This window comes from Pinus tabuliformis, chromosome J (assembly GCF_031772625.1).
Source record: "Pinus tabuliformis cultivar Carrire ecotype Pingquan chromosome J, CPIR1, whole genome shotgun sequence".
NCBI lineage: Eukaryota > Viridiplantae > Streptophyta > Pinopsida > Pinales > Pinaceae > Pinus > Pinus tabuliformis.
In genome coordinates, this window is record NC_142295.1 from 192,173,942 (window position 1) to 192,196,198 (window position 22,257).

Genomic DNA, 22,257 nt, shown 5'->3' on the forward strand with positions numbered 1-22,257 from the left:
TTGTGACACTTTAAAAGTATTTCATCATTACTTAGGTTTCCTGCATTTATACACAAATTATTAGTTTGGAAATCATAAGGTTCAACAGTCTCAACTGTTGCTTCACATATCAGCTCTTCAAACTAAACTTCATCTCCTTCTTGCACAACAACTTGTTCCTGTGTTGTCACAGTTTCAAATATCAATGTATTATCAAATTCTTTCTGTTGCAATATATCACTACTTCTCTCATTTAATAGACATTCTCCATCCTCCTTTTACTTGACAGTTTTTTATCTTCTGAAAGATACTTCTCCATACGTCTGGCAGCTTCAAAAGTTTGGTCATCCTCTGTAAAACACTCCTCTATTAGTGTTCCTTCTCCCAATGTTAAATTGTCTGCATAGAATCCTTCCTTCTTAACATCTTTCAGCAGATTTCCTTCCTTCTTAGTGACTGTCTCAATAGCTTCCATCGCTATTTACACTGTGTCTATCATCATGGTGGATTCATGATTCTTTACTATGTTTTTAGTTAACATAGTCTCAACAAAATGGAAAATTGTGTGTGGTAAATTATGTATTTATGTTACTTTAATTTTTATACAACATTAAATTGTTTTGTTGATTCAAATGCATTTTTTTTTACTATTAGGTGATTTCACTGTTTCATCATGGATCCAACTATTTGGAGTTCTCTTCCACTCGAAGTTCTTGAACTTGTCTTGCTGTGGCTCCCTTTATCAGTTGTGATAAAGTTTGGCACTGTATGTAAAAAATGGAAAAATGCTTTGCAGAATTCTTCTTTCTTTTTACGTTTCAAGAATGTCTCCACGAACCAATTTGGATTTCTCATTCGTTTCCTCAATAGTGAAGACAATTGTTTTGTTGCCCAATACCTTAATTAGAATGGCCACATATATCAATTTCATTTGGGATTCATAGATTCAAGATACAGAGTAGAGTGTGTTGTTGGACAAATGGTGGTTTTATCCTTACCAACAGAATGCTCCCAAACACACAACTATTTTGTAATGAATCCATTTACAAAAGCCTTTAAAAACATAGGGCCGGTACGAATTGGAGACTCAAGGTTCTTTTCATTATTGGAAAATGTAAGCAGTAGAAAATATGACTGGGTTGTTCTAAAACATATCTATGAAAAAATGCAGTCTGAATTTTATGTTTGTAGTAGTCTTCATAAGGTATGGCAAAGGGTTGTTGTTCCATTTGGTGGCACTTCACCCCCCAAGAATGTAGTATTTTATAAAAGTAAATTGTTTTGGCTATATCTCGACAAGGAGTATGAAGATTATCCTCGGTACAGGTATACAATCTACTAGTTTGACATAATAAAAATTGAGTGGGGTTTTCATTGGTTCCAATAAGTGACATACATTGTATGTCCTTAGCAATATACATGAATCAGTTGATATGCCTTATTAATGATGGGTACACTTTTGTATGGTCAATTGAAGAATTATATCATTTCCAATTTGGTCAACCGTGTTTTGAACAAAGAATTGACTACTTTGAAGATGATTGGGGTTTCAGATGGAAGTTGTTGGAAGAAATTTTTGCAGATATAAATAGCAAATGTCTTGGCTATCTTCCGTTCTGAACAGTGCATGGTCTGGTTCTTATGTGCAACTACAGTGAAGTTCCTTTCCTATTGTATGACATGGTAACTCGCATCTGTTTTCCAATAGATATTGATAATTCAACTAATGTGCAGATGTCTCGGTTTTGGTACCCAGCACAAGAGGACTGCAATGATTTGATTGAGTATGGAGATGTTTTTGCAATTGCTGCCCATATGGATTCTGTTGATGAGATTCCACCATTGGATATGGTGATGGATTCTTAGGATATTAGTATTCTTAGGAGTTCTTATAAATATTTCCATTTTATATACTCTTTGTGGTTGTGGAAAATATTTCCATTTTTGCCTCTATACATACTATGTGTCTTTATGGTAATACTTTAAAATTATGTTTGTATCGATCTTTGTGATGTAAAATATTTAATATTGTTTCCACTAAAGTTTTCTTATTTACATGTAGATGTTTCTCGATGTTATGCTTTTTTCTTTGTTTGTATAGTTATAATTCTTGTTATTTATGTTATACATTATATTTGTAATGGTTTTTGTCATTGATTCTCAAACAGTTTTATATGTTTATGTTCATTTTAATATTTATATTTATATTTTGATAGTATATATAGTTCCAAATTTTTAGATTCTTGTGTCGCAATAGTATGGGTTCCATTTTGATTATAATATGATACATGGAAATTTAGACTTCTTTTTTTGTTTAAGCCATTTGGAAGAATTCATTTGTTTTTTTTGCCATTTTGAAATTTTTTGTTTTTGTTTTTAGGCATTTGGAAAAAGCCTTATACATTTTCATAAGTTTATATGGTTGGAAAAAAAATAAGATATACACTTTTTATGTTCCATGTTTATGATTGCATAATGAATAATTATTATTCATTGTAGACATGTCATCTGAAGGCACAAGCATGCATGCAAGAAAAGGAACTTTGTCATCACAATCATGTGAGATGTCTAATGAAAGTCGTCATTTGTGGTATCAACAAAATAAGGATGCGATAAATGAGCGTAGGAGAGCTGCATATAAGAGAAAAATGAGTGAAGCCACTCTTCAAAATGATTCTATAGTTCCTTGTAAGTATCGTAGTATGGACGATATAATGGAAAGAACATTTCCTGTTGATAGTTCATTATCAGGATATGCTCCTCCTCAGCATAGTCTTGTTGTTCAATGCTCTTCTGAAAATGTTCATAACATTGGGGAAACATCTTACAATCAGGAAGAACGCCATATCGATATTGTGCATGCAAATCTCCACCCTAACCCTTTTGTGTATCCAATTACATGTTCTGTTGGCCAAAGGTTTCAAATAAGCCATGGTCAAGGTAACGATGACATTTTGTGTGATAATTTGAATGATAGTTTACTTGGCCATTTGTTTGATAATTTGGATTTAGCTACTCGAAACAAAAGACCTTCAAATCCCGCTTCTCAAAGTAATGTGGTCCCACCAAGAGAATCAATCATCCCTGGTAGCATTTCGCATGGCAGAATGGAGGTAACACAATTATATTTTGGTTTTCTCTGCAATAGTGGTTGTTCAGCTACATTCCAGACTAATGTAAATTTTCATTGTTTTTGATTTGTTTTTCATTTTTTAAATTTCTAATTCCTTTGACAATGGATTTTATGGCGTCTTTTATTTTCTTTGAACAGGATAGAAGTCATTCCAATAGAGGCATAGAAATTAACTTCGTAGATGTTAAATCTGCTGATGTTAGAAGTGAAGAGGAACTATCTCATAAAGTTCATCCACATCGCCAAACAAATGTAAATGTTGAGTGGATTTGATATTTTTCTCATTTTCTCATTTACAGTTGCCTTGAAATTGTGTTTTGTAACATTTCATGGAGAAACCATGATGTCATCTCGTTAGGTTGGCGAATTGGAATCCAAACGATCAAATTGTAAAACTGTTGTAGATGTATTTGATTTATTTCCAATTTTTGAATCCTTCTTTTTTGGACATTTAGTTTTATAGCATATTTTATTTTTCTCAAAGAGGAAACAACTCATTTGAATATAGGCAAAGAAACTACATGCAAAAAAAATTTGTCCACTGTTCTTAGAATCTAGGAGCAACCATCTCATAACCCTCATCCACGTGAAGATAGAAATGTAAATTTTCAATGCATTTGATTCTTTTTCATTTTGTTCATTTATAATTAGTTGCAAATTAAATTTTAAAGTCTTTTATGACAAAGAGACCTTTACATCCTCTCAGATTCGTGAAATGCACACCATAAATTTGGAAACACATTCTCATAGATGCATTCCACGTGCTTCAAATTTGCGAAGGGAATCTCATGTTCTTGAAGATGAAGTAAATGTTAGAAGAGATTTTACTCATCGAAATGGTTTTCAACATGGTTCGGCAAGTAGAGATCATATTCATTTTGATGAAAACATGATTGCAGTGCATAAAAGGTTTCGAGCAAAGATAGATAGCTTGTCAGTTGTCCAGATGTGCCACATTTGCCAAGAATCATATCCCAGAATCCTTGTTGTGAGACATTCTGAAGGACCTGTTTGCAGATGATGTAAGAGTGAAAGAGGAGCCCATCATTTTTCTCGGTATAATAACATGGATCTTGGTAAGAAACCTCATATTTTAAGAGTTCTTACTCGATTTGAAGAAATGCTAATAGCATGTGTCAACCCCATTTTGCAAGTGACACATGCTTGAGGGGGGAAATATAAGTATAGTGGTCATACAATTAGCTTTCCTCAAGATATTTCTACAACTGTACGAAGGATTCCCCGACGTGTTGAAGATATTGACTTTCTAATTGTGCGGATACATGGCGCTAAGTCTAAATATTATGAATGTTATGTCAAAAGATCTCGAGTGATGGATGCATTGCTTTTCAAAATCCAGTGTGATCAATACTATCGAGATGTTGTAATTGATTATGATTCAGTGAATGCTCTGCCTGAAGGAACAACAGATGTCTCCTCCAGGCTTAAATTGTTGATTGTCATATTGAAGAATCTGAGATCAATGAACCTAATAATGAAGAGTTTCATGCTGAGAATTTGCTCTCTCATCCTTCTTCCTTTGTTGCTCGCCTACCAAATGAAGGCAGAGAAGTGGAAGAACTTAGAGCATTTCTTGATAATGTTCATTCTTCACATGTTCAATACATGGATTGGCCCACTATTGGAACCTCTCCAGTGAATGAATATAATACAGAGGGGCTGTTCAATATGGCATTCCCAACATTGTTCCCCATCGGTGATGCTGATTGGTTGCAACCATGTATTTGTAGTGTTGAAGTTCATGAGTATTCATTACATCTTCTTAGGTACTATGATCAGAGATTTGGAAGCCATCCTCGGTTTCAATATTACCTATTAAACATGATAATGTGTCATCGGAGCTAAGCAACTGCTGCAGTTTTTGCAAAGAAACATTTACATGATAACTCACCTACAACAGTCGAAGAGTTGCTTCACCAACTATCTGATTTACCAGATAATAAGTTGGTTGAGCATCTTATGCAGTTTGGTTCTTCTCTGAGAGGTACAAGGGCATACTGGACTAAGTGTAGATATGAATTGATGGACATGATTACTCAGTTAGGATGTCCATATTTATTTTTTACTTTGAGTGCCACTGACACAAAGTGGCCAATGTTGCATAACCTCATGCCCATACATTCACATTCTCATTCTTCAAATGAGCATCATATGAAAATTGAGAATGTTATCCAGTACCCTCATATTGTTGCAAAATTTGTGCACCACAGATTTAATATTTTTTGAGAGGAAGTTATCCAAAAACATCTTAAAGCTAAAGACTTTTGGTACAAGTTTGTGTTGAATTTTCTTTTCTATATTTTTTCAACTTTTATTGTGATTCTATTTATATTGTTTGTAGTAACTGTATCTTCATTTATTTCAGATATGAGTGGAAACAAAGAGGTTCAGCGCATATCCATGGTTTCCTATGGTTAGAAGGTGCTCCTGACATGGAAATACTTGATTGGTCAAATAGTTCTGATGTACAACTTGCAAAGATGTTCTTCGACAAATATGTAACTGCATGGAATCCGCATCACATACATCGTCACAGCATAATGGTTCCACGAAGCCTAAATGATGACCCTTACCTATTGAATATTGGTCAGATTTTCTCTTGTAATCCTCATAATGATTACGAAGAATTGTTAAACTGTGTCCAAAGGCACACAAAGTGTACTGTGGATTCTTGTTTGCACAAAAAGGGCGCTATTCTAACATGTCGGTACCATGCTCGATGGGATCTTTGTGGTGAATCAAGATTGTTCATAGATGATCAAGGAAGAAAAAAAGATGAGCTAGCAAGAAATGATGACAAGCTTAATGTACATAACATTTACCTTCTAACAATGTGGTGTGCAAATGTTGATTGCCAACTAGTGCTTTCTCGTTATGCTGTGTTGAAATACATTGCTAAGTATGCATCGAAAGCAGAAAAAAGGTCTGAAAGTTATCATCATATGTTAACTAGAATTTCAAATTCTATTGGCCCTAAGGATCGTGCTTTATGTGCATATAGAAAGTTTCTTGCAGAAACGATTGTTGACCGTGACATTGGAGCACAAGAAACATGCCATATGTTGCTTAAGCTGCCTCTTGTTGTTTGTAGCCTAAAATTTGTTTCCTTAAATGTTGGAAGAAAGGTTTTTAGGAAAATATCAAGGAATGGCTTGCAATGTTCATTTGAGAATACTTTCGTTCAACATTATCAGAAGAGACCTTTTTTCCTTGAACATCTATCTTTGATAGAAATAACAAGATCTTGGACATTTGATAGCAAGCGTAAACAAGATCCATGGAAGCCTAGAGATGTTCATCCTATTGTTCGGGTTTGGCCACGATTTTATTCTATTCCTGGTGAGGCTTCAAAGGAATTTGAAACCTTTTGCTGGTCAAAATTGCTTTTGTACAGGCCATTTCATGACATTTCTACAGAAATTTGTCGTACAACTGAAGTTATTATTGAAAGTTGGAGGAATTTTTGATATCGAGCATGGCATGTTGATCGACAACCATCAACTGTAGACGATATTGAAGATGAAGAACATGGTGTTTTTTCTAAGCACGAAATGAATGTTGAAGACGATTTTTAAGAATGGTGGATTTTATCTCGTTTGGTTCCACCAAACGATGTGAATGTTTTTGATCTTCACACCCTTGGTCGAAGGGACTTTGATATATCCTTTGACTGGGAAAGTAAAACTATTTTTGATGATGTTGCAGAGGAAGCTACTAATTTTATAAGGAATGCAAAATCAGCGGGTGATATTGTTGACCTTTCAAATAGAACATTTGCATCTCCCGATTCTTTGTCGGAAAAACAACGACTTTCTTTTGAGATTGTGTTAAGGCACAATGCTGAATATGAAATTCGTGAAGCTCTTCTTATGATTATTCAATACACTGCGGGCACTGGGAGGTCATTCCTTATCCATTGTATTTTTGAAGCTCTTTCTAATTCGTCAAGTGATGGAAGAAGCCCTTTGCTTCTTCTTGCACCAATAGGAATAGCTGCTTTTAGTATACATGCAAAAAAAATACACTCGGCTCTAAAAATCCCAAATAAAGATATGCAGCCACTATAGGGTTGGTTACTTGCAGTATTCCAAGAAGATATGTGACATGTTAGATATATATTGATTGATGAAATGAGCTTTTTGGGATCAAGTTTGTTTATGCAAATAGATGGTTGGTTACGAGAAGCATTTCCAGAGAAAAAGAGTTGTCCTTTTGGTGGGAGATCCATCATCCTTGTGTGTGACCTTGGGCAACCGCCTCCTGTCAGAGATAAGCCTTTGTATGCAGGTAATACAGTAGGGAAAGTGTTTTGAAACAAATTCAACATTGTTGTCACTCTTGACACAATCTGTCGCCAACAAGGGAATAATGAGAAACAATCTTGTTTTCATAGAGTCCTCAATAACATAAGAAACTTAGAACCTGTTCTTGAAGATTGGAATTTTCTTATGTCTCGGGCTGATATGAGGTTGCATCCTACAGAAAGAGATTTATTTAATGCAGCAGTTCACATGTTTCCAACAAATAATTTGGTGTCCTGGCATAATAGGCATATTTTAAAATCATTAAATTCTGCAATTGCACAATGTATTGCTGAATATTGAAGGTGTTTAGAAATCGGTGGTGTCGATGATGATCAATTGGACCGTGAAGTTTTGTTGTGTCATGGTCAGCGTGTTATGTTGACATGTAATTTATGGGTCGAAGTTGGCTTGGTGAATGATGCACTTGGTTTTGTTAAGGATATATTCTATCCGCCTACCTCTAATCCACCTCGACTTCCAATGTTCACAACTGTTGTTTTTTATAAGTATGTTGGCGTTCCATTTGATGCAAGCAATCCAAACATTGTCCCTATCACCCCAGTGATAAGAGGAAATCAAAAACAAATTCCTTTGAAGATGGCATGGGCTCTTACAATCCACAAGTCATAGGGATTGACTTTAGAACGAGCATCAGTTGACATTGGGAATAAAGAGCAGCAAGGCCTTACCTTCACAGCCATATCAAGAGTGAAATCAATAGATGGTTTATGCCTTGCACTGCCTTTTTCTTTCCAGCATTATGGCAAGATGAAAGATAGCGCATATGTTACAATTAGGAAGAAGGAAGAGGAGCAATTGAAGTCCATATTACTATGAAATACAACTAATAACATTGTAGCCTTCTTTATAGTTTTGAACTTCAATTTTGTAGTGGATTATTTGATGTAGACAAAACAAAAAATATATGTCGAGACTCAACGTTCTTTCTGTGGTTACAATGTTGGTTAAATTGTGATTATTTTAAACACTAATGTTGTTTCTATGTACAAAATTGTATATCTCTGGTCTTAAAGTGTCCTATTATGTTGTTTTTCTTTAAATCCAATGTGTGCAATTTAGATGTGTTTTTATCATTTATGTTGCTTTGCTCCAATGGGAGTGTTACTATTTTATATCTTTTCAATGTGGTTCTTATATTGGTTTTGGTTTAGATCACAATCAAACTAATCTCTTCTGAATCTTCTATAGGAAATATTAATATTGCCACAAGCATCTTAAACAACAGAGTAACATTTACTTCATCTTCAAGAACATGAGATTCGCTTTGCAAATTTGAAGCATGTGGAATGGATCTATGAGAATGTCTTTATCCTACAACTCAAAAATATATAAATATTCTTATCTAAGCCGGGTAATTTATAAACATTGCGATCTTTGATTATTCCTAAAAGACGAATAATCATATAGATGGCTTACTTATCAAATAGAAGGATGCATTCATATAATGATTACTTTGTTTAAGAAATTAAACAAAGTAATTATAAAAACATTATCGCATTCATCAAAATATATATATCGCTGACATATATCCTTTGAAATGTAACAATTCTGAATCTTCAGAAATGATATGATAAAGAATTATTTGAGAAAAAATACATATATCAACAATAGCAATTTTTAAAGAAGTGTTCATTCACATAAGGAAATAAGACAAAAACAGTGATAGAAGTACCGCATGCATTTGAATCCTTCCGATGTGAACAACACTTCAATTCCACTTTCATGTTTGAGAAAACCTCCAGAGGATGCAAAAGTGCAAGTCTTGAAAAAGCTTCTTGGTTTGCAATGTGGTTCTTATATTGGTTTTGTTTTAAATCACAATAGAACTAATCTATTCTACTCTTCTATAGGAAATATTAATATTGCCACAAGCATCTTAAACAATAGAGTAACATTTACTTCATTTTCAAGAACATGAGATTCGCTTCGCAAATTTGAAGCATGTGGAATGGATTTATGACAATGTCTTTATCCTACAACTCAAAAATATATAAATATTCTTATCTAAGCAGGGTAATTTATCAGCAATGTGATCTTTGATTATTCCTAAAAGACAAATAATCATATAGATGGCTTACTTACCAAATAGAAAGATGCATTCATATAATGGTTACTTTGTCTAAGAAATTAAACAAAGTAATTATAAAAACATTATCACATTCATAAAAATATATATATCATTGACATATATCCTTTGAAATATAACAATCCTCAATCTTCAGAAATGATATGATAAAGAATTACTTGAAAAGAAATACATATATCAACAGTAGCAATTTTTAAAGAAGTGTTCATTCACATAAGGAAATAAGACATAAACAGTGATAGAAGTACTGCAAGCATTTGAATCCTTCCAATGTGAACAACACTTCGATTCCACTTTGCTATTTGAGAAAACCTCCAGAAGATGCAAAAGTGTAAGTCGAAAAAGCTTCTTGATAAAAATGTGAAACCTTGATGCACTTTTTGATTAAAAAAATATTTAGAAGTACAGTAGTGAAACTTCCCAAGTCAAAATTTTATACAAGTTGGGGACCCTTTCTAAATACATGAAAGGGTCTTAAATAATAAAAATAAAAACTACTATCAACAAAAATCGCTATAAGTTGTTCAAACTGTTTCATGAAAATCTAGGATTTGGTATAAAAATAGCAGTGCGATGGCGGTTGAACTAATTCATTGAATTGGCTTCTTCTCTTGTGCTTGCAACTCACAGATTGCTAGCATTGGCTAGATTTTCGGAGGCTAACTCATCCTAGAATGTAGTTGGGCTGTATAGGTGGCATCGGAGAGTTCGGGAACCATGCAGTTGACCACGTCAAACAAGCATTTCATGGCCATCTACTGGCTATGAGGCTTGACTAGAAGAAACCAGAATGCATCCCATGTCAAGTTTTGAACTTCTCCAATCTGTTTTTCTTTGCTTGCCAGCTCCTATCTCCAATGATTTTCCAGTGCCTTTGCTTTCAGGAGTTTACCTGGAGAGCAATCGGAAATCAAATTAGACATATGTAAACTATTATTTACTAATTCGATTACACCATTCATTGTAGCTCTGGCTCTAGAAGTTGCTCTTTTGGCTTTCATTAGCTGAGATTCCCATTCCAAAAATAGGATTTCCTTGTGCGATTCTTTTATTTTTTGGCAGATTTGTAACCATTAGTTCCTCTGAATTTTTCCAAGAGAGAAAGTTTGTTATTTTTTCATCTGCTTTCTCCAATTCCAATCTTCTGTCAACTGCCTTGTCAATCAATGATGCAAATATGTCACACAACGAGTCGGCCAATGATATATTATGGGAAAGGATGTTCAATTGTCGAGACAAGGCTTTGGTTATCTCCAAGGCTTCTTTTTTTAATACAGTAATCTGTGGATAACCCTTGTATTTTTCTATCTATAATTGTACTTGTGCAATTTGATCATCCTTGGCCTTCTTTTCTTGCTCAATCGCTATCTGAAGGCTGCTTAGTTCTTGAGACAACTTCTGTTGTTTCTGGAGAGCCTGCTTATCAATTTTTTGTTTCTCCATATTCAACTGTTCTTTAAGTTGCTAATTTTATTGCCTTTGTTCTACTAGCTACTATTCTAGTTGATTAATTTTTTGTTGTTCTTCTGCCAATTGCATCTCAAGCTAAGTGATCCTTTGATCTTTATCCCTGATTAGTTGACTGACCTCTGAGGCTTTGTCCATTGTTGTTGTTGTATAAGCCCCTGCATACTAAGATAATTTAGTTAAATCCTCAGAAGGATTGACTTTTGACTTCCATACCACATTCATCATTTCATCCTGAGGAGTTAAAAAGAGGTCCTTGATTGGTTTCCCTCTTTTTGGACTTTGTCTTTTAACTACAACCTTGTGCTTTGGACTGTAGAATACATCAAGGGGTGGTATTTCTTCTATTTTTAGTACAATCCCTTCTGTGGGATTTTCGAGAATGATTTATATATCCTGCTACATTTTGGGTAGGTCGCTTGTCCCTTCAATTGGAACACTAATAACCTCAAACTATTGTGCTATGGGCAGCTTTGGTGTAGTGAGGTTTTGGGAGTCGTTTGGGTTTTTATGAGTGGATCAATATTTATATCAGTATCAAGGAGCTCACTAGTTCCTTGCTTTGTCCTCTGCCTTTCAGGGCTCTTCTACTTTTCAGGAATCTTCTGGGTAGTTTTTCCTTCACTTTGGCCTTCATGTTGCAGCATAGGGGTGGTATTTAATAAGTCCATTGGTGGAGTTTGAAACCTCTCTGTTCTGAACTTTAGAAATGCTTCTACTCCCTCTACTCCTAATTTGATTTTTTGCAAGATGTTTTACATGAGAAAATAACTCAACTGAGGTGAACAAATCATCAAAATCATCTTTCTCATGGTCAAACATGGCAATTTTTACATGAGAGGTGAAGTTATAGGCTATTGTTTTTGGATCATATTGCCTCTTTGGCATGATTGATAACTTTAGCACTTTTATTTTCTCTGCTTATTTCTCTGCATGTTTGAAGTCATGTAGTGTGAAAGTACCACATGGGAGGGGGAATTAAGGCCACATTTGCTTTTTGGAGTCCTTTAGGTTTTTGGACATCCCTAATTATGTGATTTGATAAGCTATTTCCCTAGCAAATAGTTTATAGGGAATGTATAAGGGGAGAACATGTGGAGTAGCAATGCTTCCAAAAAGTATAATATAGGTGAATTTTTCTTCACCAAACCAATTACCAATTGATGTTAAGTCGACACTAACTTCATCAGATAACCGAGGAGTGGATTTATTGAATATAGCATAATGAATAGGCAAGACAAATCCATGACAAATTCTATAAAGATGGTTTTTATAATGGGTTTTCCACAATTCCTTATGATAGATATGAATGGGGTTTGGGTCTTGTGGAGTCCATTTCTAACCTAGAATGGGATAATCAGAATTGAAACAGATAGTGTCCATAATGTAGGCACTCATATAAAATGGGGGCATTACTCGGGTAGTCACAAACTTGTTTCATCTATAATCGAGGATATGGTTGGCCATTTTATTAGACAAAATGGTTGCCCAATCCATGATATACGAGTTAACCACTGCCTCCATCAAAGGAACCATTTCAATTGAAAACCTAGCGGAATCAAAGACTCCAAAGAGTCTACACATCATAGCACCAGCGTAGCAGTAAGGAGATGCTAAGGAGTCAACGGAATACATGCTCGATGATTCATGCTTGTGTTTGTTAGGGTAATGCCTCCACTGCCTGATAGGATCCGATTCCACATCATTTTATTTGGCAAAGGCTTAGACAAATTCCTTGTTGTAATTCTTCTGCGGTTCCGGAAAACGGTACATCTTTTTTATATCTTCTTCTCTGAACGACCCGAACATCATTCCATCAACCATAAAAAATGCTCTATCTGTTATGTTGATACTCTCAATTAGCCATCTAACTAAGTCATTGTAGGGTAATATTCTCACATGGGCAGCTATTCTGTGGAGGAACGAGCTGGCCAAATCCTTAAGAGTATTGTCTGATTTGTTAGTGGAATCAGTTGTTCCCTTTTCTTCTTCAATTTCTTTTAGCTTCCAATAAATTGTATATGCTTTCCCATGAAGCTTTGCCCTGGCCGGCGCAAGTAGTATCACCTATCAAGACCTTCTTTACTGGTTCCTCTTTGGTTAAGACTGGAATCTTTACTTTCTTTGATTTCTTCAACATTTCTACTGAATTGATGAATTCAAACTTACTCTGCAAAAGAAACAGATGACCATAACAGAGGAGAAAATCCATTCCAAGATAACACACAATACGCAATATTAACAACAATTAAGCACAATAACTGATATGAACTTGATATATTATGTTACCACGGATGAAATCCTCGAAGGATTCAACCATAACTGCTTTATTAATGATTTCGACAACTACGAATCATGATCATTAAATGCCATAATGATATGTCGCATCACACATATTAATAACGGTTCTTTAAAGTAAATATCATGACTTTCCCAATAAGTGATTAGCAATAATCACATATCGTATATCGATAGGCCCAACTTTATGCTCTAGCCATTTCCTTTTTATAACTTTGATTGCGATAAAGAGTTGTCATAGGGAGGTGGGATAATATTTAAGAAATCAATAAATCGTTTATTTCTCATTTAGTAATGATTTATGCTCTTAAAACCTGCAAGCATTTGTTTAACCGTACTATTTCCACTTTATTGAAAAGCGCGCCTTTATTTATGATGATGAAATAGAATCGGAAGATCTCAAATGGCCATTCGTTACGGGTTTCGGGACCTTATCGATGCGCGAATACGATTAGCTTGTTGCATCAATGGATTTGTATGACCCCATGGAATGTTTCCTTAAGAAATTTGTGATATGCGTTTTCCAATTGTGTTATCGCATCGGGGAATGCCAAAGGAAACGTTAAGACCATCTTTTAGCCAAAGGATGTGCGCGATGCGATATGTTACATTTACAGTTTATCTTATCACAAGGTTGTGTTCCACGTTTACATTGGATCAGACCTCATCATAAGGATTTTCATGTATCATATGGATTTTTTGCGTAATGTGATTGTTATTGAAGTTATCCCAAAAGCAAAAAGACTTATTATTCAGAACTATTGATTTTAGCTAAGTTTATTAAAAAAGGGACCCATTTCTTGTTAAAAATTTTATATAAAAATTTTGAAATGGGGAGGGTTGTTGTATAGCACAACAGGTTTCTAATATTTTTCCCTTGGGTTTATTAATTCGCAAGGGTTTATAATATCAAATTATTGGTTTTATTTGTTCTTCAACTTTTTAATATTAATAATTCCTTGGGTTTATAATTCCTTGAGGTTTTACTATTAATCCTTGGGTTTATTATATCAATCCCTTGGGTTCATTATTCGCTTGGGTTTATATTATTAGTCCCTTTTGTTTAATAATATTGCCTTAGGTTCATAATCACTTGGGGTTTTAGTATTAATCCCTTGGGTTTATAATATCAATCGCTTGGGTTTATTATTCCCTAGCCAAACATGGTTTATTATAATGTCGACCATGGCCCAACATGGAATTGTGATAGGAATTGCCTGAATATGTAAATCAATGATGGTCGATCATGTTTATTTTAATGTTTATAATATTAGTCTCTTGGATTTAATATTATTCCCTTGGGTTCATAATCCCTTGGGGTCTTAGTATTAATCACTTCGTTTTATTATTCCTTTGGGTTTCTCATATTAATCCCAAGGGTTTATTATTACCTTAGGTTTATAATATCAATCATGGTAAACCATGGTTGATTCTCACATTCTGACAATGATTGTCTCACCATCAAACTAAATCATGTTTATTTTGATGTTTGTAGTATTTACAATTGGGTTTACCATTTTGGGTTTATAGTATTAGGCCCTTCGGTTTAATATTATTCCATTGGGTCATAATCCCTTGGGCTTTTAGTATTAATCCCTTGGGTTTATTGTTCATTGGGGCTTTAATATTAGTCCCTTTGGTTTATTGTTCATTTGGGTTTATAATATCAATCCCTTGGGTTCATTATTACGTTGGTTTATAATATCAATCATTGTAAACCATTGCTAATCATAGCCAAACATGGTCAATCATGGTTGAATTTCACATTGTGACAAGAATTGTCTCACCATCAAAATAAACCATGTTTATTTTAGTGGTTGTAGTATTTATATTTGGGTTTACCAATGTTGAGTTAATAATATTAGTCCCGTGCTTCAATGTTGTTGGTTCTATAGTATTAGGCCCTTCGGTTTAATATTATTCCATTGGGTTCATAATCCCTTGGGCTTTTAGTATTAATCCCTTGGGTTTATTGTTCATTGGGGTTTTAGTATTAATCCCTTGGGTTTATTGTTCATTTGGGTTTAGAATATCAATCCCTTGGGTTCATTATTGTGTTTGGTTTATAATATCAATCACTGTAAACCATTGTCAATCATAGCCAAACATGGTCAATCATGGTTGAATGTCACATTGTGACAAGAACTGTCTCACCAGCAAAATTAACCATGTTTATTTTAGTGTTTGTAGTATTTATATTTGTTGGGTTTACCAATGTTGGTTTTATAATATTAGTCCCTTGGTTGAATGTCACATTTTGACAGAGATTGACTCACCATGAAAATAAACCATGTTTATTTTAGTGTTTGTAGTGTTTATATATGTGTTTAATAATGTTGGGTTTATAATGTTAGTCCCATGGATTTAATATTATTTCCTTGGGTTCATAAACCCTTGGGGTTTTAGTATTGATCACTTTGTCTATTATTCCTTTAGGTTTATAATATCAATCCCTTGGGTTTATTATTCCCTTAGGTTTATAATATCGATCATGGTAAACCATTGTCAATCATAGCCAACCATGGTTCAATGTCACATTGTGACAATGATTGTCTCACCATGAAAACAAATAATAATACCTTGGGTTTATTATTCCTTCGGGTTTATTATATCAGTCCCTTGGGTTTATTATTCCCTTGGGTTTATAATCCCTTGGGATTTTAGTATTAATGCCTTGGGTTTATTGTTCATTGGGGTTTTAGTATTAATCCCTTGGGTTTATTGTTCATTTGGGTTTATAATATCAATCCCTTGGGTTCATTATTCGTTTGGTTTATAATATCAATCATTGTAAACCATTGCCAATCATAGCCAAACATGGTCAATCATAGTTTAATATCGCATTGTGACAAGAATTGTCTCACCATCAAAATGAACCATGGTTATTTTAGTGTTTGTAGTATTTATATTTGGGTTTACCAATGTTGGGTTTATAATATTAGTCCCATGCTTCAATGTTGTTGGGTCTATAGTATTAAGCCCTTTGGTTTAATATTATTCCATTGGGTTCATAATCCCTTAGGTTTTTAGTATTAATCCCTTGGGTTTATTATTCATTGGGGTTTTACTATTAATCCCTTGGGTTTATTGTTCATTTGGGTTTATAATATCAATCCTTTGGGTTCATTGTTGCTTTTGGTTTATAAAATCAATCATTGTAAACCATTGTCAATCATGGCCAAACATGGTCAATCATGGTTGAATGTCACATTGTGACAAGAATTGTCTCACCATCAAAATGAACCATGATTATTTTAGTGTTTGTAGTATTTATATTTAGGTTTACCAATGTTGGTTTTATAATATTAGTCCCTTGGTTGAATGTCGCATTTTGAAAGATTGACTCACCATGAAAATAAACCATGTTTATTTTAGTGTTTGTAGTGTTTATATTTGCGTTTAACAATGTTGGGTTTATAATATTAGTCCCATGGGTTTAATATTATTTCCTTGGGTTCATAAACCCTTGGTGTTTTAGTATTGTTCCCTTTGTTTATTATTCCTTTAGGTTTATAATATCAATCCCTTGGGTTTATTATTCCCTTAGGTTTATAATATCGATCATGGTAAACCATTGTCAATCATAGCCAACCATGGTTCAATGTCACATTGTGACAACGATTATCTCACCATGAAAGTAAACAATAATCTCTTGGGTTTATTATATCAATCCCTTGGGTTTATTATTCCCTTGGGTTTATAATCCCTTGGGCTTTTAGAATTAATGCCTTGGGTTTATTATTCATTGGGGTTTTAGTATTAATCCCTTAGGTTTATTGTTCATTTGGGTTTATAATATCAATCCCTTGGGTTCATTATTCTATTTGGTTTATAATATCAATCATTGTAAACCATTGCCAATCATAGCCAAACATGGTCAATCATGGTTGAATGTCACATTGTGACAAGAATTGTCTCACCATCAAAATAAACCATGTTTATTTTAGTGTTTGTAGTATTTATATTTGGGTTTACCAATGGCTGAGATCGAATCAGGAAGGCGAAATATCACATCGGAGAGGTCATTATACAACTTAACTCCTCCAAGAGAAAAACCCAATTACACTAAGAAACGGTGAAAAACACAATGAGAACCAAGTGCTGGACTTGAAATATTATAGGGAATGGTTTATATCCCTATGGGGTCCATAAAGATATCGGATCAGCATATGGAAGCAGAAGGAATCTGGCATTGAGGTTGAGCGATATGCGATCCCGTGAGTTAATCTGCACCGTTGGATCGCAGATTGAATCAGGAAGGCAAAATATCGCATCGACGGGCTCATTATACAGTTTAACTCCCGCAAGTGGAAAACCCAATCACATAAACAAATGGTGAAAAACACAGTAGGAATCAACTACCGAACTTGAAATATTATAGGAAATGGTTTATATCCCTATTGGGTCCGTAAAGATATCGGATTGGCGTATGGAAGCGGAAGGAGTATGGAATTGAGCTTGAGCAATATGCGATCGCGTGACTTAATCTCAAGTGTCAGATCACGGACTGGATCGACGGTCAAGATCTGATCGCAAATCACAATCGGAGGAAGCGTAGATCGGAATGCACAATGGAAAGGCTTGGAGACCTAGAACCGATGGGCATATAGTGGAAAATCTATAAAATTTGAGATCCGCCATATATATGATTCCGGAGCAACTTTCTGTGTAATCCATATATTTCCGTTAAAGTGGTTTAATGCTAAAACATATGTTTCTACTCCGATATCGCATATCGAAGCAGAACGGGTGATGAAGATACATATATATACGTATGATCGTGGAAGGACCGATGGCTGATTGCGATGAAGTTAAACCTCGGGAAACATGACAAGGCTATACGGAAGGGCGGAAAGGTATGTTTATGCGGGCATTTTTGTTTGTAAATGGTTTATAAGGAAATATGCACTGATAAGAGATTTATATGTTAAAAACATATGTAACCAAAGGTTTAGTAAGGGGATTTCCCTATTGGGTCTGTAAAGATATCGGATCGGCGTATGGAAGCGAAAGGGGTATGTCATTGAGATTAAGTGATATGCGATCGCACGACTTAATCTCAAGTGTTGGATCGCGGACCAGATCGACGGTCAAGATCTGATCGAAAATCATAATCAGAGGAAGCGCAGATTAGATTGCACAATGGAAAAGCTTGGAGACCCAGAACTGAAGGTCGTATAGTGGAGAATCTATAAAATTTGAGATCTGTTATATATATGATTCAGAGCGAGTTTCCTGTGTAATCCATATATTTCCGTTAAAGTGGTTTAATGTTAAAACACACATTGATGCTTTGATATCGCATATCGGAGTGGAAGGGGTGATGAAGATACATATATATATATGTATGATAGTGGAAGGACCGATGGCCGATTGCAATGAGGTTAAACCTTGGGAAACGTGACAAGGCTATCATTTGAATTAAAGTGGAAAGATATCGTGGAATGAAAAAATATACATACCTGTAAGATTGATTTCTGAACGCCTTTGAAACCTAAAGAAATAGTAAGGAATAATTGAATCACACACAAACTATACCAAATTATCAGAGACAGCCACGAGAGCATGGAAACAACTAAAAACACAATCACTGAGAAAGTGTTTCTCCAATGCTGAAACCTGAAAAAATAGTGGGTAATAATTCAATCAGACACAAACTACACTAAATTATCAGAGACAACTATGAGAGCTTGGAAACAATTAAAAACGCAATGAGATTTGCCACCTTTTTTACCAGATAGAAGCCAAGAGAAGCCAGCATTCCAGTTATCCTTCAACAATTCCAACAACCTTAAGTGTTAACAAATAAACGCATGCATCCATGGAGTCTTTGATTATAATATATCGAATGGGCCATACTATGAGGTTCAAACTTCTGTAATGTAACTAAAAACTCAAGACTCCTTGTGGATGAGAATATGAATAGGCAAAACATTTCATATTTTGAGTGTACTTAACTGAATTAAAGAAATGTTTCATCAATCGATGCATACATACCTCATTGTTGTGCTTATTGATGATTGTCAGGCACAAATGCTTCAACCATCATTGTAATGCATGAAACGTGTCCTTATTACTCGAATTTATGCCTACATACCTCATTATCATGGTTATGGATGATTGTCGGGCATAAATCCTTCAAAACGTGTCCTTATGCTTCAACCATGCATACATTTCAGAATGCAAAGAGACCACTTTCAAAGGCACTGTGAAAGACGGGTGTTTGACACTAAGTTTTTTATCTCATTTTTTCTTAGTCCTACATATGTGGTTATCAACAAGAGGCACAATAAATTTTTAACCATGCTTTGTAAAAAAATAATTTAAGTATGGTCTAAACATGTGTTCTAGAAATGCAAGAAAGTTACTGTAGTGAATTTCATTCACTAATTTAGTGACAACTACAACGATATAATTGCATCTTTCAATTCAGGCCATCCGATCAAAAAGATTAATTAAGAAAATGATTAACTTGCCGATTCTGATGGGGGGACTCCTATCGGCATAACTAGCACAACCATATTTACCAAGTTAAATATGATTGATATACGCCAATAGGCATATATCAAGCATAAATACCAACCACATTAATAATTATTATGGGTATTTAGGATTATTAATAACTATATAAATAACTATATAGAATTATTAATAACTACTCCAATATATTAACAATTACTGTATAAATATTATATTATAATATTATAATAATTATATAAACTCCTAATATATATTAATTAATAACAAGAATAGCTCATAATAATATTAGATTATCATTATATTATTTAAATAATCTAATAATACAAAATTATAAATAAAAATAATAATAACAACTATATTGTATTATTATTATACTAATAAAATATAATAATAATAATATTATTATAATTTTATTATAATATTATATATATTTATATAATAATATAATCAATATTATTATAATAAGAACAATAAAGACCAATTCTTTATTATTTATGATAATTAATAAAGATACAAATAATAGCAACTATATTCTTATATAATTATATATTTATGATTATTATATTAATATTATTATAATAATACAAACTCATAATAATAATAATAATAATAATAATTATGAGGCTTTAGTATTTTTAATATTTATCTTCGGGTTTGTATACATAAGGTTAATTATTATTAGTATTTAGGATTATTAATAACTATATAAATATTAACAACTAGCTTATTTATATATATTACTCTATAAATATTATATTAATATTATAATAATTATATAAACTCCTAATATATATTAACTAATAATAAGAATAGCTCATAATAATATTAGCTTATCATTATATTATTTAAAAATCTAATAATATAAAATTATAAAAAAAATAATAACACTTATTGTAATATTATTATAATAAAAAAATATAATAATAATAATAATAATATTATTATTATTATTAATTGATTATAATATTATAATAATATTATATTATTATTATATTATTATAATAATATACAAATATAATTATTATTATAATAATAATATATTCATTGTTTCATTCAAAATCATTCGAAAAATATTTTGAAAAAAAGATAAGGCAAGTATATCGGAAATCAAAATATAAAAGAAATGGAGAAATATATCGCATTTTACAAAGGAAAACAAAGGAACAAGTCTTAAAACATTAACACCGGACCTGATAATATATATGCCATATTTTATAATGATGGCGGGTCTGAAACAATGTAAACCGCTTATATTACATGTATATGACTCTGTCGATTGCGATATGAGTGGGCTGGACCCGAAATAATATATACATCATGTTTAAAAGTCCGATGGGTCTGGGGTGAGACGAGGATTAAGCGCTGATTCCAGGATTCGACTACTACTCCCATGGCCGCCTCTGCAACCCTTCACCACGTTCAGCAAGAAGCAGGGAAAGACATTACATGCAGGGCGGAATCGAAGCTCGGAGCTCTGGCTTATGCCCGGAACCCACATGCGTCCTCATCGGCGGTATATCTCGGCCACAGCAAAAGTGGGGTTCTGAATCAGAGAATAAACAAAGAAAATGCAGCGCTCATGCCCACTGCAACACGGATCTGGACGAGTCACCCTCAGAAAGACGCAAGAAAGCTGAATGGTCATAATAATTCCATGGGAGGAGAAAGGAAAGGGATCTTGGGCGTTGTGGGTATCGGATCTGCAGCATTTCCCATCGGAATCAATGTTGAAATCAATGGAGGAGGGCCGCATGAAGTGGATCTGCTCCCTCCCACTGTAAATAGATTCAAACATCCCAGATCTGGCCTGGATCTACCCGATCCAGACAACAATCGAAGGAAACAACAAAATCCAAGAGATCTGGAACCTCTCTCAGATACAGAGCTGGATGATTTAGATCTGACTAGAATCGAGCCACCCCAGATTTCCAGGTCAGGGTTCCAAATTTTTGTAAAGACGCCAAAAGGAACCACAATCGTGATCTAGACTTATGACAGTGACAGGGTTTCAGATCTGAAGAACAATATCGCTGATCAGACTAGTTACCCGGGTGAGGAACAACACTTGTTAAATGAGGGTAGATCACTGCAAGAATGCAGAACCATGCAAGAATACAACATCAAGCCAGGCTCCACAATCATTCTCAATATGAGATTAAGAGGAGGAGCTGAAAACGTTGGAACTAGCTCGCAAAACAAAGGGTCTTTTAAGGAAGCAGTAAAGGGCAAAGGAAAAAATCCCACATCTATCACTGAAAATCCGGGGCAGTACATTGTAGATCAAATACCGGAAAGCCCATCTATCTCCATCGAAATACTAGAGGTAAAAGAAATATATTCAAATTTACAAAAAAATGCAGTTATTTGTAGATTTAATGGCTTTTGGCCTAGATCTGATGCATTGTATCAATGGATCCACTCGATTTGGACAAAAATTTTCCAAATCTACCTATACCCAAAAGGTTTTT